The sequence below is a fragment of the Chlorocebus sabaeus genome, chromosome 28 (assembly GCF_047675955.1).
Source record: "Chlorocebus sabaeus isolate Y175 chromosome 28, mChlSab1.0.hap1, whole genome shotgun sequence".
Lineage (NCBI taxonomy): Eukaryota > Metazoa > Chordata > Mammalia > Primates > Cercopithecidae > Chlorocebus > Chlorocebus sabaeus.
Genome location: NC_132931.1, coordinates 20889092 through 20907156, shown reverse-complemented (window position 1 = coordinate 20907156; position 18065 = coordinate 20889092). Strand labels below are relative to the sequence as shown.

Below are 18065 nucleotides of genomic sequence, written 5' to 3'. Positions count from 1 at the left end.
TGCTGTGCAGCGCTGGGAAGAGCCTTAGGGACTGAAGTCCAGCCTGCTGCCCAACTTCTGAAATGAGGACGGTTGGCCAGGCCGAAGAAAACAGACCCAAGCTGTGTTTCGGGAGACACAGAAGCCCCCAGACTCTCCTACCTGCTTGTTCTTGTTCCTCCCTTAACCCACTCCACGGACCGGGGCCTTACGGGGTGAGGGGAGCCGTACTAGCCCCAGGGTGGGCAGGGTGGAGGCCAGCCTTTTTGGGGACACGATCCTAATATTAGAATGTCCACCTTTTCTAGTGACAGACCCAGGTGGTGGGTTCTGGTACAGCGATCTGCCAAAATCTTTTCCCCAAACAGATGTGCCTGTTTAAAAAGGAGATCTAATGCAGGGTTTTAGCAGCAATGTAAAGGTCATCAGTAGTCAGGTGTGGTAGCGGGTACCGGGGGACGCTGACGCACAGGATCGCTTCAGACCAAGAGTTCAAGACCGGCCGGGCAACATAGTGAGACCCCATCTCTACAAAAATATTTAAAAATTAGCCAGACACGGTGGCGTGTGCCTGTAGTCTCAGCTACTCAGGTGGTGTGTGGGAGGATGGCTTGAACATGGGATGTCGAGGCTGCAGTGAGCTATGATCATACCACTCCAGCCTGGATGACAGAGCAAGATCCTGTCTCTAAACAACAACAACAAAAAGCAAAACAAAAGGGAAAAAACAGGAGTTCGAGACCAGCCTGGCGAACGTGGTGAAACCCCGTCTAGGCCGGGCGCGGTGGTTCACGCCTGTAATCCCAGCACTTTGGGAGGCCGAGGCGGGCGGATCACGAGGTCAGGAGATCGAGACCCTCCTGGCGAACACAGTGAAACCCCGTCTCTACTAAAAACACAAAAAAATTAGCCAGGCATGGTGGCGGGCGCCTGTAGTCCCAGCTTCTAGGGAGGCTGAGGCAGGAGAATGGCGTGAACCCGGGAGGGAACTTGCAGTGAGCCGAGATCGCGCCACTGCACCCCAGCCTGGGCGACAGAGTGAGACTCCATCTCAAAAAAAAAAGAAACCCTGTCTCTACTAAAAATACAAAAATTATCCAGATGTGGTCCCAGCTACTCTGGAGGCTGAGGCACAAGAATTGCTTGAACGCGGGAGGCGGAAGTTGCAGCGAGCCGAGATTGTGCCATTGCACTCCAGCCTGGCCAACAAGAGCGAAACTCCATCTCAAAAATAAATGAATAAATAAAGGCTTTATTGGCCGGGTGCGGTGGCTCATGCCTGTTATGCCAGCACTTTGGGGTGCTAAGGTGGGAGGATCGCTTGAGGTCAGGAGTTCAAGACCAGCCTGGACAACATAGTGACACCCCCATGTCTACAAAAAAAACACAGAAAAAGGCCGGGCGCGGTGGCTCAAGCCTGTAATCCCAGCACTTTGGGAGGCCAAGGCGGGTGACTCACGAGATCAGGAGTTCAAGACCAGCCTGGCCAACATGGTGAAACCCCATCTCTCCTAAAAACACAAAAAATGAGGGGGGCGTGGTGGCGGGTTTCTGTAATCCCAGCTACTGGGGAGACTGAGGCAGGAGAATCGCTTGAACCCGGGAGGCGGAGGTTGCAACGAGCCGAGATCACGCCACTGCACTCCAGCCCAAGCAACGGTGAGAGACACCGTCTCAAAAAAAAAAAAAAAAAAAAAGCCACGCACGCCTGTAGTTCCAGCCACTCGGGAGTCTGAGGTGGGAGGATCACCTGGGCCGGGGAGGTTGAGGTCACAGCGAGCTATGACTGCGCCTCTGCAGTCCAGCCTGGGCAACGGGAGTGAGACCCTGTCTCAAAAAAAAACAAGAGCAAAAAAAGTGAACATGATTGTATGTAAATTATACTTCGTTCTAAAAATGCACAGAACAAATCAGTATTTGCAAGACGCGGTGCAGTCCCCAGCACGGAGAAGACACCCTGCGAATTCCACAAGGGAAGAGCTGCATTTCCATCAGCCAGGGCCCTGCAGGTGACCACGCCTGCAGACCCCACACATTCCCCAGAAGGGCGCCCGGGGAGGAGGGGCCAAGGGAGGAGCCCGGCCTGGGAGCGCCTGCGCACGCCCGGAGCGGCGGCGAATTGGGGTGGGGGCGGCGGCCAGCACGGGGAGACGTTCGGGAGGCCAAGGAGGCACTGGCCGAGGTGAGCCCCGTGGGAAGCGGGGGCTGCCTCCCAGAGCCGCAGGGGCCCCTCCCCAAGACCCCTGCCCCAGATGCAAACCTCTCCCCCAGATGCACACACCTTTCCGAAGATGCAGACCCCTCCCCAACGTAGACCCCGTATCTGAGACGCGGACTCCTCCGCAGATGCGGACCCCTCCCCCAGGTGCGGACCCCTCTCCCAGTGCGCGCCTCTCCCCCAGGTGCGGGCCCCTCCCCCAGTGCGCGCCTCTCCCCCAGGTGCGGGCCCCTCCCCCAGTGCGCGCCTCTCCCCCAGGTGCGGGCCCCTCCCCCAGATGCAACCCCCCCCCAGGTGCAGACCCCTCCCCCAAATGCGGAGCCCTCCTCCAGGTGCAGACCCCTCCCTCAGAAGCAGGCCTCTCCCCCGCATGCAGGCCCCCTCCTCCAGGTGCAGCCCCCCTACCGGGACGCGGCCCCGCCCCGCCCCGCCCGTCTCACCCCGTGACGCATCCAGGCCCCTCCCCCTCCCTCCCTCTCCTTCTCCCCTTCGCCCGCCTGGAGTCCCCCTCGCTCCTCCGCCCGCGGCCCGTAGCCGCCTCGTCATTGGCCAGAACGCTTCGGGTGGCGCGCTCGGGATTGGTGGAGGTCTGCGTTCCTCCCGCCCTCGGCCCGGGGCGCGGCCCGCGATTGGCTGGGGCGGGCAGAGCGTCTTCTCGGGCCTGGGCGGCGCAGACGAGGCCTGAGGCGGCGGCGCGAGGCAGGTGAGCTCCGGGCGGGCCGGGCCGAGGAGACCCTGGGGTGGGCGCCGGGCTGCGGGGCAGCGGGGCGGGGGCCGGGAGGACGCGGGGTCGCGGCCTGGGCGCCCTCAGCGCGGGCTGTGCTAGGGCCTCCTGGGCCTACGGCTGCCGCCCCCGCCCGTCCCGCGCCTCGCAGCTACCGCAGCCCGCGCAGGTGAAGACGCCCAGGGACCCTGGGGGTCGTGGCGCGGGGGTCCTGCTCCTCCCCGGGGTGTCGCCGGCCGGGCCAGGGCGCGGGGTCGGGGGCGGAGCGGGGAGAGGCGCGGGAGGCCGCGACGGGCGGCCCGGGCTGGACGTGGAGGAGCGTCGTCCCCGCGTTCTCAGGCGTCGGCCGGGGCTGCCCGCGTGGACCCCGCTGCGGGGTCCCAGCCCCTGGAAGTAGCGGCCGGGCCGTGGGTGGGGTGGTGGGAAGACGGTTTTGTTTAAGAGGTGGGGTCTGGACCGCCTGAGCGCGAGCGATCCTCCCGCCTCCGCCTCCCGAAGCGCTGGGATCACAGGCGTGAGCCACCGCGCCCGGCTGATCCTCGTATTTTTTGTAGGGCTGGGGGGGTCTCTCTGTGCTGCCCAGGTCGGGCTCTTAGGCTCAAGCGATCCTCTCGCCCCCACCAGCCTGCAGGCGCGCGCGGTCTCCGCGTCCTGTTGCGCCTGCAAAGTGCCCGGAACGGTGTCTGGCGCAAAATAAGCAGCGGCGGGGAACACCTTGCCACTGTCACCGTCACGGGGGGGATTTCTCCCGGCCGCCCAGGGCTCCTCGGGGCAGAGGGGCGGTGAGGTCCCAGGTCTCTGCTCTCGCTTTGCGGCTTGTGGTTGCTGCGCCTGGCTCTGATTCCAGGTGGGAAGCTGGTCATAATTAGTCTTCTAAGCTTCAGTAATAGTATTGCCCGTGGAGCGCTTGCGGCTCTAATTGCTAATGCTTTGTATGAAGGCTTTTGTGTGCAATCCGTTTTTACTCCCTACATCTCCACGGTGTAGAAACATCGTGGGTTTTGGTTTGTTCTCATCTGTTGTTGGACACTTGATAGTTTTTTGAACCCTTTAGTTTTCTCAAATTATTTCTCTGACAGTTTCCTCTTCTTTGTTTACCTTTTTTGTTTTTTTCCTTTTCCTGAGTGTTTTGGAAATACTGCTGTTTGGGCTGGAAGGCTTGGGCTGGCTTTATAATTTTCTTATCTTTCTTCCATTTTCTATTCTACTTTCTAGATTTCCTCTTTTTCTTCCAATGTATCTATTTAGCATTTTAGTTTGGCCATCGTATTTTAAATTTCCCAGAGCTGTTTTTTTTTTTTTCTCCTTTAAAATTTGTGATATGTTCTTCGTAAATGCAGTATCTTCTCATTCACCTGCTTTTTTTTTCGATTGTGCTAAAATACACGTAACATAAAACAACATTACCACCTAGTTACATAACTTTTTCATCATCCCAGATGGAAACCCTGTACGTGTTAAGCAGCCACTGCCCATTCTTCCGTCTTCCCAGGCCGTGGTAATGGCTAATCTGCTTTCTGTCTCTATGAATTGGCCTGTTCTGGAGATTTCATGTAAATGGAATTATACAATATGCAGCCCCTTGTGTCTGGCCTCTTTCACTTAAGATAATGTCTTCAGAGTTCATGCATGTTGTAGACTCTATCAGTATTCCGTTCCTTTTTATGACTGAATAATTGTCCGTTGTGTAGATATACCACATTCTGTTTCTGCATTAGTCTGTTGATGCTCGCCTGGGCTGTTTCCACCTGTTGGCTCTTGTGAGTAATGCAGCTATTATGAACATTTGTGTATGAGTTTTTATTTGAGCACCTGTTTCAATTCTTTGGTTATATACCAAGGAATGGAGTTGGCAGGTCATATGGCAAGCCTGTGTTTAGCTGTTTGAGGAACTGCCAAACCATTTTTGACAGTGGCCGCACCATTTTACATTTCCATCAGCAACATATGAGAGTTCACTTTCTGCACATCCTCCCAACACTTAGTTTCCAAAAAGGATGACCATGCTAGTGGGTCTGAAGTGGCGTCTCATTTGGCAGTGATTTGCATGTCCCTGATGACCAGTGAAGTTGAGAATTGTTTCATGTCCATGTTGGCCATTGTATATTTTTGGAGAAACTCTCATTCAGGTCCTTCCCTGCCTACCCACCCAGCCCCCCCCCCCCTTTTTTTTTTGAGATGGAGTCTCGCTCTGTCACCCAGGCTGGAGTGCAGTGGCGCGATCTCCGCTCACTGCAAGCTCCGCGTCACGGGTTCACGCCATTCTCCCGCCTCAGCCTCCCGAGTAGCTGGGACTACAGGCACCTGCCACCACACCTGGCTAATTTTTTTTTGTATTTTTTTTAGTAGAGATGGGGTTTCACCATGTTAGCCAGGATGGTCTTGATCTCCTGACCTCGTGATCCGCCCGCCTCGGCCTCCCAAAGTGCTGGGATTACAGGCATGAGCCACGGCACCCAGCCTTTTTTTTCCCCCAGGCTGGAGTGCAGTGGCACAAACTCAGCTCACCGCAACCTCTGCTTCCTGGGTTCAAGCGATTCTCCTGCCTCAGCCTCCCGAGTAGCTGGGATTACAGGTGCCTGCCATCACACCCGGCTAATTTTGTATTTTTAGTAGAGATGGGGTTTTCCCATGTTGGTCAGGTTGGTCTCAAACTCCCAACCTCAGGTGATCCACCTGCATCGGCCTCCCAAAATGCTGGGATCACAGGCATAAGCCACCCTGCCCGGCCTCGTTCTCCTTTTTTAAATTGGATTGCCTTTTTTTTCTCTCTCTTTTTTTTTTTGAGTTGTCAGAATTCTTTGTTCTGTATACTAGACCCTTATCAGATACATGATTAGTAAATACTTTCTCCCAGTCTTTGGATTGTTTCTTCACTCTCTTGTTAGTGTCCTTTGATGCACAAATTGATGAACTCTAATTTTTCTGTTTTTTCTTTTGTTGCACATACTTTTGATGTCATACCTAAGAACTCTGAAAAATCCAAGGTCAGGAGGATTTGTCCTGTGTTTTAAGAGTTGATCATTTTAGCTCTTGTATTTAGGTTTTTGACCCATTTTGAGTTCTTGTGTGCGGTGTGTGGTAGGGTCTACCTTTGTTCTTTCGCATGTGGATATTCAATTGTTCAAGCATCATTTGTTGACAAGACTGCTTTTTCCCTATTGAGTGGTCAGGGTGCCCTTCTCAAAATCGATTGACTATAGATGTGTGGGTCTATTTTTGGACTCTGTTCTGCAGGTCTGTATGTTTTTATGCCAATGCCACACTTTTTTTTTTTTTTGAGATGGAGTCTTACCCTGTCGCCCAGGCTGGAGTGCAGTGGCATGATCTCGGCTCACTGCAGCCTCCACCTTCTGGGTTCAAACGTGTCTCCCGCCTCAGCCTCCCGAGTAGCTGGAATTACAGGTGCATGCCACCACGCCCAGCTAATTTTTGTATTTTTAGTAGAGACGGAGTTTCACTGTGTTGGCCAGGCTGGCCTCGAGCTCCTGACCTCATGATCCCCCCACCTCTGCCTCCCAATGCCACACTATTTTGTAGTAAGTTTTGAAGCTAGGAAGTTGGGGTCCTCCAATTTTGCTTTTGTTCTGGAAGATTTTTTACTATTTGGGACCCTTTGCAGTTCCATATAAAGATCGGTTTTTCCACATTTACAAAAAATACCATTGGGGTTTTGATAGAGACAGTATTGAATCTGTACATCACTGTGGGAATACTGCCATCCTAACAGTATTAAGTCTTTCCATCCATGAACATGGAATGTCTTCCCATTTATGTAGGTTGTCTTTAATTCTTTCTACAACGTTTGTGATTTTCAGTGTACAAGTGGTGCACTTCCTTGGTTAAATTTATTCCTAAGTTTTTAACACTTTTTGATACTATCGTAAAATGAATTGTTTTCCCAGTTTCACTTTCAGATTGTTTATTGCTAGTGTGTAGAAATGCAACTGACCTTTGTATTGATCTTGTATCCTGAAACTTTGCTGAGTTTGCTTATTAGTTCTGACAGCAGTTTTTTGGTTGATTCATTAGGATTTTCTAGATATGAGATCATGTCATCTGAGAATAAAGGTAGTTTTACATCTTCCTTTCCAATTAGTATGCCGCTCCTGCCCCTACTTTTCTTAACGAATTGCTCAGGGGAGAACTTCCAGTATGGTGTTGAGGGGCAGTGGTCAAAGTGGCCACCCTTGTCTTGTTGCTCATCTTAGGGGGAAAATTTGAATACGGCATTCACTGAGTTTTTCACGGATGCCCTTTATTGCGTGAGGGGCAAGTTCCCTTCCATTCCTGGCTTGTTGAGTGTTTTTATTATGGAAAGGTGTTGGAGTTTGTGAGGTGCTTTTTCTGCACCAATTGAGATGATCACATGACTTTGCCTAATTGTTTCTTGAACAGATTGTGAGTATTCAGTTTCTCCTGTATTTTGGTTCCATCTTATACCCTCACTTCCAGTTGTAACCTAGTGCCACTATTTTTGGAGGCTTTTGGGGGTTCCGTGATCGTGTTCTCCACTGCATGCTTATGACTCAACTTTTTCTGGCCTAAGACAGTTTTTATTCATCTATCTAGCTCCCCAGAATGTATTACTATTTTCTTTTCTCCCTTTCTTTCTGTTCTCAATGAAATATGCCCTTAAAAAATAGCCCTTTCTCAAAGGGCTCCTTAGTAGCTGGAGTAGCTGGAACTACAGGCGCATGCTACCACGCGCAGCTAATGTTTGTATTTTTAGTAGAGACGAGGTTTTACCGTGTTGGTCAGGCTGGTATCGATGTCTTGACCTCATGATCTGCCCACCTCAGCCTCCCAAAGTGCTGGGATTACAGGTGTGAGCCACCGCACCCGACCTGGTGACCTGTTTTCAAAGAATGCTGATGTTTAATGGGGTGTGTTGTCAGCTCATCACCGTTGTTTCCTGGTCCTGAATTTATGATGATCAAATGGTCTCCTAAACAGTCTGCTTTATGGTGTCTCCAGATTCTGAAAATCCAATTCAAATCTGCTTACAGTAAATGCCAGGTAGTGTTTTTTGTACGAGAAGCTGTGATGGGATGAAACCATCCTTCAGCGTTCAACCCTTGCCCTTAACGCAGCGTTTCAGGGTGAGGTGAGAGTCCCGAATTGCCTCTCCTGGAGGCAGTTGGATTGCATGTCCTGAAGCCCACGGGTGATTCAGGTTAAGCGGTCCTGAACACAGCGGGAAAGGGAGTTCCCACATGTGGGTTTGTCAGGCAGACTGGAAACAGGACTGTCTGGGCGGCAGGCGCGGTGTCGTCGGCCTCACCTTTCCCTTTGTGTATTTGGTGGGGTGGTTGTGCTTGGGCTGCCTGCTGGAGGGTTGCAGAGTTCCGTTGATTGAAAGCCTGCCCTCGTTTTCTTCTTCCCCTTGCTTCCTAAATGTGGAGCTCGTTGCTATTTTGGACTCTGCTCACCCACTCGATTTATAGACAGAGGAGACCAGCCTGGCTCACCCACTCGATTTATAGACACAGGAGACCAGCCTGCTGTGTCCTATTTGAAGCAGTTTGCTTCCACTGGGATGAAATAAACTAGGAAGTGTCAGATGAAAAATACAGAACACGATGTTGCTTCTTACAATATACTGTTTATATACTTGTATATTGTAATTGTTTTTACTTTATTAAGCATCTAGTGTAATTTATAGTTTAAATTGTGTCTGTAATTAAGCATGCTTGTTGTGTTGGTACTTTGGTTTTCATTTAGTTGCTTAGGGGCATACAGCGAGTGGCTGTAGGTTGTGAGTTTTAGTTTAGGCGGCAATATCTGTGACAGACACTTTTCGACGTTTGTGCAGAATTAAACTATAGGCCTCACACAAGCAGTGTGGATGCCATCATATCTGGGTGCCGGGTTCCCTGGGTCCCAGCGGTGGAGGAGAGACGCCCCTGGGGCATGTGTAGTTTGAACACAGAGCAGCCCTTTGGTCGGTTTGTTCTTAGTCATTCTGTTTATTTTGATTTTTAATATTATTGGAAGATGTGAGCTGTATCTGCAGTATGAAAAACAGATGACTTCATTATGTCTTTACTTGCTACAAACTGAAACGTATTCACCTCGAGCCTAGTATCTGGTGCTGGGAAGGACAGAGCGCTAGAAGGGTGATCTGGACGTGGTGTGGATGTGTATTCCAGCACGTGTAAGACCCTGAGACTGCTGTTCCCAATTACCGTTGGGAATGGAGCAGCTGACACACCTGTTTGGGTTAGACGAAGAAGCATAGGAAGGCCTGAACGCGCCGGGAGGAAGAATGAGAGGCCCAAGCGCAGCACACACGGCCCTGTGGCCATGCACGAATTCCCACACGCACACAGCCCTGTGGCCGCCCACGAATTCCCACACACGGCCCTGTGGCCACCCGCGAATTCCCACACAGCCCTGTGGCCGCCCACAAATTCCCACACACGGCCCTGTGGCCACCCGTGAATTCCCACAAAGCCCTGTGGCTGCCCACGAATTCCCACACACGACCCTGTGGCCACGCACAAATTCCCACACGCACACGGCCCTGTGGCCACCCACGAATTCCCACATACGGCCCTGTGGCCATGCACGAATTCTCACATGCACACAGCCCTGTGGCTGCCCGTGAATTCCCACACATACATGGCCCTGTGGCCACGCACAAATTCCTGCACACACACGGCCTGTGGCCATGCACATATTCTCGCAGGCACATGGCCCCGTGGCCACGCATGAATTCCCGCACACACACGGCTCTCTGGCCACGCATGTATTCCTGCACGCACACGGCCCCCGTGGCCACACATGAATTCCCACACATGGCCCCGTGGCCACACACGAATTCCTGCACACACGCAGCCCGTGGCCATGCACGTATTCCTGCACGCACACAGCCCTGTGGCCGCCCACGAATTCTTGCACGCACGCGGCCCTCTGGCCACGCACGAATTCCCACACGTGGCCCTGTGACCACGTACGAACTCCTGTCCAGGATTTTTCCGGAGTGTAGTCAGGTAAGGAGTAGAGAGTGGTGGAGATGGGAGGATTGTCAGCTTAGTGGCCAAGTGAGCAGGGTGCGTGTTGTGGCGAGCGCCCCCTTCCAGGCACTTGCAGCGTTCACTTGTTCTGCAAGCAGGGGTTAGAGCTGAAGGTGAAGGAGGCGCAGTTCCTGCCCTCACAGAGTTCAGGGGCCACTTGGAGAGAAGGACTCAGTAAGAAATAATCATTACCCATTTGTGTTAGTGCTGATCACCAGTGAGCGCTGGAATTGGCAGGAACTAGGGTAGGATGAGGCCCATGGGGGCTTTCTGCTGGTGGCGTCTCTGCTGAATGTTATGTGTGAGAAGAAGTTAGCTAGGCAGAGTTTGGGGTATAACTAGACCAAGGAGATGCGGAAGGGGGTGAGAAAATAGGAGGGCACCTCCGACAGGAGGACACTCATTGCAAGGAAAGAGTGGAGGAGCAGCACGTAAATGGGTGGGGAGGAGAGGGCTCCCTGTAGCCATGGTGGATCCTAAGGCACGGATGGGAAGTGAGGAGGGAGAAGTAGCAGCACTTGCACCAGGGCTGTGTGTGCAGGCAGCCACGGGGGGAGTCCGTGCGAACAAGGTAGGCAGATTTCTCTGTAGATGGATCATTCAGGTGGTTTTCTCAAGGATCAACTTGAAAGGCAAGACTGGAGCCAGGGAGACGGTCAGGGCGTTTGCAGGGAGCCAGCCAGAGGTGACATGTCAGGGCGGGAATGGAGGGTGGCATGGGGCGCGCGCCCAGGAGAGGGAGGAGCAGGCCTGGGGCATGATTTGGACCTGTGAACCTGTCTGACGTGTGGACTGTCCAGGCGGAAACGCCCAACAGGAAATAAAACGATGCTTGTGTACAAACGGCATTTACAGATGGGTTACATGAATTATTAATGGCTTGCAGTGTAAAAGTCAAAACAGTAAGAGGAGGAGAGTCCACTGCAGACCGTTCTTGTGTTCTTGGCTTAGGGAAAGTCTTTCCAAGAAGCAGGACGTGCGTCAGGGAAGGGAAAGACCAGACATGGTGTGGCCAAAGTCACCTGGCTGAAGTTAAGGACGGGAGTATCCCTGGCGTGTGTAGCGGATTTATATCCTTGTGTGTGTGGTCCTGTAAAACAGAAAAGGACAGATCTCCTCACGGGATGAGAAATACACCTGGCCGAGAAACAAGAGAAGATGTTTCAAGTCCCTGATAATTAAGGAAATGCACATGAAAGCTGTGTGAACCTCTGGGTCCAGACCCAGCACTGGCTGTGTAGGAGGAGGATGCTGAGTGTGGCTTCAGCACGTCATTGCTTGAGGGCCACGGGCTGAGATGAGTTCTTCCAGGAGACTGTTCGTTGGCGGTCCTGGTCGTACTGGTTATAAGGAAATTTTGTGCACTCTAGGTTTGAAGCAAATACAATGAAACTATTTAATAGTTCTGTCTTCCTAGACCCTTTGCAGTAATATGTATAAAATAAATAATTTGGCCTTGGGCTTTTGCTGAAACACTGTGATGACCACCTTTTTGTAAGAGGAAATGGGGTTTTTATTGAAAAGATCCAGTGCCCTTATCATACGGAGATGTACGCACGTGATAATCGGTCTTCTGGAAGAAGTCATTTTCTTTGACACTCAGAGCTGTTTTCTTGATGTACAGGCTAAATGGGCTTGTGTATTTTTTCCTGTTGTTTCATCATTTGCAAAACAAGTGAAGAAGCGCTGCATCTTGACTAGGAACTATCTGTCAGTATGGCTTTGCTGCTGATGGGTGTGCTGGAGCGGGCGGGTGTGGGGCGGGTGTGTCCGCTGGCCAGGTGCATCCGCTGGCCGGGTGTGTCCACTGGTTGGGTGCTCCGGCGGTGCTCGGAGGAGCAGGTTCTGTTTCTAGCCCCTGTGAATGTGTCCACACCACCGCTAAGGCAGTGGGAGACCTTGAATTGGACCCCAGAGGACTGGCTGCCTGTCCTGCCTCACAAATGAAGATGGAATTTGTTTCTTTTTGAAAGTAATGTTTATTACGGTAATTACTATTATTTTTTTTTTTTTGAGACGGAATCTCGCTCTGTTGCCCAGGCTGGAGTACAGTGGTGCGATCTCGGCTCCCTGCAAGCTCCGCCTCCTGGGTTTACGCCATTCTCCTGCCTCAGCCTCCCGAGTAGCTGGGGCTACAGGCGCCGCCACCTCGCCCGGCTAATTTTTTGTGTTTTTAGTAGAGATGGGGTTATTCACCGTATTAGCCAGGATGGTCTTGATCTGACCTCATGATCTGCCAGTTTTAAGTAATTATTTACAGTGGACTTAAGAAACAAACCGGGCTGGGCATGGCAGCTCACGCCTGTAATCCCAGCACTTTGGGAGGCTGAGGAAAATTGCTTGAGGCCAGGAGTTCAAGTCCAGCCTGGACAACATTCTAAAAAAATAAAAAGATTAACCGGGTGCCATGGCACGCCCCTGTGGTCCCAGCACTGTGGGAAGCTGAGGCAAGAGGACCACTGAGCCCAGGAGATGGAGGCTGCAGTGAGCTGTGATCTCGCCCTGGCACTCTAGCCTGGGTGACAGAATGAGACCCTGTTTCTTAAAATACATATGTAAGAAAGAAAGAACAAAGAAACGAACTGCCTGATGTCAGGCTAGCTGCTGTTTGACCACCCTGGCCTGGGGTGCTTAAGGATTAGCGAGGGCGAGGATTGAGCCAGCATGTGTGCCTGTGTGCTCATCATGCCCCCCTCAGTGTCTCTCGGGAAGGTCCCTGAGGGAAGGATCTGGTGAAAGAAACATCGCCGCCCAGCCGGGTGGAGCAGGCGTCCACGGCTAACAGGCCCCACTGAGGCTGGGGGCTGCAGCTCTGGGTGTCCCTGTGGACGTGGGGCTTGTGGCAAATGGCACTCTGGGAGGAGGGGCCTGTGTGTCCCCCTGAGGATCAGTGACAGACTGACAGAGTTCTGCAGGTTTGAGTCGTAGGTGTGACTTGTTTCAGGAGGTAGGCTGCCGTTTTAAACCGGGGCTTGCAGGACCCGTGTGGGCAGGTTCCCCACCTGCAGTGTTTCTGATGGGAACGCTGCGTCTCGCTGGCTCCCTCTCAGTGTCAGTCCATGTCGTCAGTGAGCAACGCTGGGGCACAGGAAATGCAGCCTACAGCCTTGTGCTAATGTCTGTAAACGGTGTCTCTGCAGCAGATCCCGTTGTTTATGTCTCCTAGAAAGTATCAACTCAGTGTTGACAGTTGCTGTTCTAGGCTGAAGGGAAGTGCCGCCCGCAGGCATTAAAGCTTGCCCTTCCCAGTTTTCTTTAGAGCTGATGGCATTTCTTAAGAAAAGATGGTGTGTTGATTTTATTTCAGAACTCTCAGGGTTTGTTTTTTGTTTTTGTTTTTGAGATGGAGTCTTACTCTGTCACCCAGGCTTGAGTGCAGTGGCGGATCTCAGCACAGTCCCCTGTGTGCACACGGGGCTCAGCCGGCCAGCCTGAGAACCCACCCCAGGGCTTTCTGACGCCCAGCTCCTGTCTCAGTGTCCTGCACAAAGCTGGGTACCAGTTAGTCTGTCTCCTTCCACCAGGCCAGGGGACACACACTCGTGTGGCAACTCTCACAAGCAACTTCCGCCTCCCAGGTTCAAGCGATTCTCATGCCTCAGCCTCCCAAGTAGCTGGGACTACGGATACGTGCCGCCACGCCTGGCTAATTTTTGTAGTTTTGCTAGAGACGGGCCATATTGGCCAGGCTGGTCTCCAATTCCTAACCTCAAGCGATCGGCCTGCCCGCCTTGGCCTCCCAGAGTGCTGGGATTATAGGCGTGAGCCACTATGCCTGGCCATACCCATTTAGTTTTGTTCCGTTTTCAGCTTTACATGAAGATTTTTCAACCATGTTCTCTGAATTATTACTAGATTAGTGCAAACTTTCTGAATAGTAGACTCAAATGATATGGCGAGTAGGACTAAAATCTAAAATCCATTTTTTACCGAAGCATTCAAGAAAAAAAAAACTGAGCTGTATATTTTCATGTCTACCATATAATTTATATACTGTAAAAGGTAAATGGTATTAAAAGAGAAACCTAGTATAACTTAAGAATCTCACCTAGTTTTTTTGTTTGTTTGTTTTTTTGAGTTGGAGTCTCACTTTGTCACCCGTGCTGGAGTGCACTGAAATCTTGGCTCACTGCAACCTGCGCCTCCTGGGTTCAAGTGATTCTCACGCCTCAGCCTCCCGAGTAGCTGGGATTACAAGCACGTACCACCACACCCGGCTGATTTTTGCATTTTTAGTAGAGGAGGGGTTTCACCATGTTGGCCCCGCTGGCCTCAAACTCCTGACTTCAGGTGATCTGCCCGCCTCTGCCTCCCAAAGTGCTGGGGTTACAGGCGTGAGCCGCCGTGCCCGGCTGGATGTATATATTTATAAAGAAACCAAAGCCATAGGTTTGAAACCAAAGTTTGCAATCTAAACAGATTCTACTTTTCCTCTATTTGTGAACTTGTAAGCTCTCTTGGCCACCAGCAAACACAAGATAAAAGGGAGAGACTTCGTCTGGGTGACAGGGACTCCTGGCCACCATCTCCTAAGGTGTGTGCCTTTCTAGTGTCGATGGCTTTCCACCCATCCATCCTGCAGAAGCCATCTCGTAGGAGGACCAGCAGGGATCTTCCCACAGTGCCCTCTGTGCACACTGTGCTGAGCCGGCCAGCCTGAGAACCCACCCCAGGGCTTTCTGACACCCAGCTCCTATCTCAGTGTCCTGCACAAAGCTGAGTACCAGTTAGTCTGTCTCTTTCCACCAGGCCAGGGGACACACACTTGTGCAGAACACAACTCTCACAAGGCCATGCCAGGCGTGACACTCAGGGCAGGGCAGCCAGGGAGACACGGATGCCGGCCGGAGTGTTACGCCTGAAGACAGCACATCTATGCAGAATGTCAACTTCAGATTCTTTCCAGGTTCTTCTGATGCCATTGAAAACATCCTGGGTCCATTTTTCACTTACCGTGTGGTTACAGATCAGATTATAAACGCAAAACACATCTCCCTTGAGTCTCAGGCAGGCGACCAAGGCAGCCTCCTCTTCACACGGGAGGGCTCTAATGTTACATTTCGGTTTTAATTAGCAGTGATGTAATGGAGGCTGGGAACAGTGTTGTGAAAACGCAGAGTACTCTTTGGCGGTCAGTAGAGCTGGTCTCAGAACCATGCTTTTGCCTGCAGGTGTGTCCTCGAGCTCTGCAAGGGCTGGGGTTCCCGCCTGCTGGCTAAGTCCTAGCTGTGGGGCTCATCGGTGAACCTCTGCCTTTCATTTAGGGCAGGGTGAACAAATCTTTCGTTTTAGGAATTGCACAGCCAGAAGAAAAATAACTGTTCTTTTTTAAAGTTTAAAACATCGGCCCTATCGCTTTACTCCTCAAAATAACCGCAGCCGATGCCTGAGTGCTTGTCACCTGTCAGGCATTGCCTGAGGTGTGCAGTTTCATTTAATCCTTTTTTGACTTCATTTTATTTTATCCTATAATTTAATACTTGGTTTCGTAAAGGACTAAGGATGAAGTTTAAAATCTTCCTGATCCATGTTGTGGTCTGTTAAGGGGGAAGGAGGAAGGAGGGAGTGAATGAGACTGCAGGGCGGGGAGGGGAGTTGGAGAACTCTGGGAGCCTCTCACCTGGCAGCGGGCCTGTGGCGCATGTGGGAGAGCGCGGAGCACCTGCCTTGGGGACACCGGGGCACGTTGTCACAGCCTCTGCTGCCGCTGCCTTGCAAGGTTCTGCTTGGCATGAGCCTGGCCTTCGGCGCTTGTCAGGGTGGGGTTATTTTCTCAGCTGAGAGGTAACGGCTAGGACACTTCCTTCGATCCTGGACAGGTGTTGTTAGGCCAGGACTGCATCGGGGGGTAAGGCGCCCTGTTTCCTCATTTCAACGTGTTAGGAAATAGAGAAAGTGATCGATTCCGTGCGTTTTATACACAGATGCATTTCACCAGGGAGCGTAAACTTAAAATTCACGTGATTATAAAAGTGAAATCAGAGTGAGGAAGATAGATTAAGGGTCTGTAATCACAGACTCTCCATGTCCGCACTTCCCTCAGCACCTTCTGAACCTGGAGTGTGACCTCTTTTCCCTACCATCCCCGTCTTCCTTGCTTTCCTTTTCTCTGGCCTGGCTGTCCTAACGGACTTATTGCTAAATTAGCCCAATGTCTGAGCAGGAGTGGGCATCCATAGCATTACTCAGTTAGCCCCGTGTCCCCCCACCCAGGGCAGGAGCAGGAGTGGGCATCCGTAGAAACACTGAGTTAGCCCCGTGTCCCCCACCCAGGGCAGGAGCAGGAGCGGGCATCTGTAGAAACACTGAGTTAGCCCCGTGTCCCCCACCCAGGGCAGGAGCAGGAGCAGGAGCAGGAGCGGGCGTCCGTAGAAACACTGAGTTAGCCCCGTGTCCCCCACCCAGGGCAGGAGCAGGAGCGGGCGTCTGTAGAAACACTGAGTTAGCCCCGTGTCCCCCACCCAGGGCAGGAGCAGGAGCGGGCGTCTGTAGAAACACTGAGTTAGCCCAGTGTCCCCCACCCAGGGCAGGAGCAGGAGCGGGCGTCCGTAGAAACACTGAGTTAGCCCCGTGTCCCCCACCCAGGGCAGGAGCAGGAGCGGGTGTCTGTAGAAACACTGAGTTAGCCCCGTGTCCCCCACCAAGGGCAGGAGCAGGAGCAGGAGCAGGAGCGGGCATCCGTAGAAACACTGAGTTAGCCCCGTGTCCCCCACCAAGGGCAGGAGCAGGAGCAGGAGCAGGAGCGGGCATCCGTAGAAACACTGAGTTAGCCCCGTGTCCCCCACCCAGGGCAGGAGCAGGAGCAGGAGCGGGCGTCCGTAGAAACACAGAGTTAGCCCCGTGTCCCCCAGGGTGGGAGCGGGAGTGGGCATTCGCCGAGCCCAGCCTTGGGTTGTTGCTTGGCAGTGCAGGCAGAGCCCATTGTTGCATTGCTGCTGGGTGGGGCTGGGTGCTGCAGAGGCTGCCGGACCAGACCTGTGCGCCTCAGGAGCCCAGGCATGGTGTGTAGGGGGAGGGTAGCCTACATTGGATCCAGACCAAGGCCCTGCTCCTGTGCCGGGCTCCTCTGCACGTGGATTGAATCTAGATTTAGGTGTTGGTTAAAGTAGGACCAGTGGGAGAGAGAGAGTTAAACAGATATTAACTATTACGTGGATTAAGTGATCACAGTTAGTTGTATTTGCAAAAAGCTGCTGAAGCGTAAGTTCATAGAATGCCAAACAAGTGTGAATTGTACTCGCTGAGCCTGTGTTCTGGGTCAGGTACTGGGCTGGGTGTCCATGGAAAGAACTGAAGAATTTTGAAACGTGTTTTGAAATGCAGAAGTTTCGTCATGCTTGTCCATACTTACAGGTGTAGTACAATTTTTTCATGTAAACAGTGGTCTTTATTTCTGTGGTACTTTATTTCAAAGAAAGTAGTATGAATTAAAGTACTTTTGACTTGGTATATGGAGCTCAGTCATTTGTACAAAAGTGTGTTTTGTCCAGGATGTTCTTTTAGTTATATCTTCCTCAGATACTTCAACAGCCGACTACGACTCACGTTGCTACTATGGGGACTTCTTAAAACGGCAGGGTGTGTGCATGTGAATATTTTTAGCCAGAGGAAGGTGTGAGTCATTCCAAAGAAATCTAGAGGACAGCCTGAGAAACAACACACTCACCACTTTCTAACCTAAAAAATAACCTGTTTTTTGGTGAGGAAAAAAGGTAAATAGTGCCTTAAACTTTTTTATTACTCACCCTGCAGTTTCTTTTCTGATTCCGAGATGCTTGTGAGAGCTTCAGCCATCTAGGAACGTGTACGCTGCGGCTTGACCACGGAGTAGCAGGTAGTCCTATTTTAGTTAATAAAATAAAAGCTGATTTCAAAAGACTGAGAACATTTTGACACAGAGGATTTAGAAACATCTTGAAGAGCGCTCTGAGAGTCTCTGTATTTCTTGGAAGGTGCCCCCGTTTTCATGAGTCAGTGACTTCAGGGCTCCCCAGGTCTTTTTCTCAGGCTATATTAGGGGACCAGATACGCCAGCAGTGTTCCTGGGCTTGTGACTATGGAAACACTTGTCTCCCCTGTTTAGAAAACACTGCTGCTGGCTGTGTTGCCTGGGAGTTTTGACGGT

The 18065-nt window shown here is 51.9% G+C and overlaps 1 protein-coding gene across 8 annotated transcripts in view; it reads left to right on the top strand.

The window, feature by feature from the left end:
- The first annotated feature begins 2780 nt into the window (after positions 1–2780).
- SUN1 (Sad1 and UNC84 domain containing 1) overlaps positions 2781–18065 on the top strand; it is a 56101-nt gene continuing 40816 nt past the window's right edge. For 4 of the 8 annotated variants that reach the window (XM_037995286.2, XM_037995285.2, XM_008018906.3 and 1 more), the window contains exon 1: positions 2781–2900. The gene's annotated coding sequence lies outside the window, so the exon portion shown is untranslated. Of the gene's footprint in view, positions 2901–17692; positions 17775–18065 lie in introns of all 8 variants that reach the window. The other 4 variants (XM_037995284.2, XM_037995283.2, XM_037995282.2 and 1 more) reach the window with 2 other exon arrangements.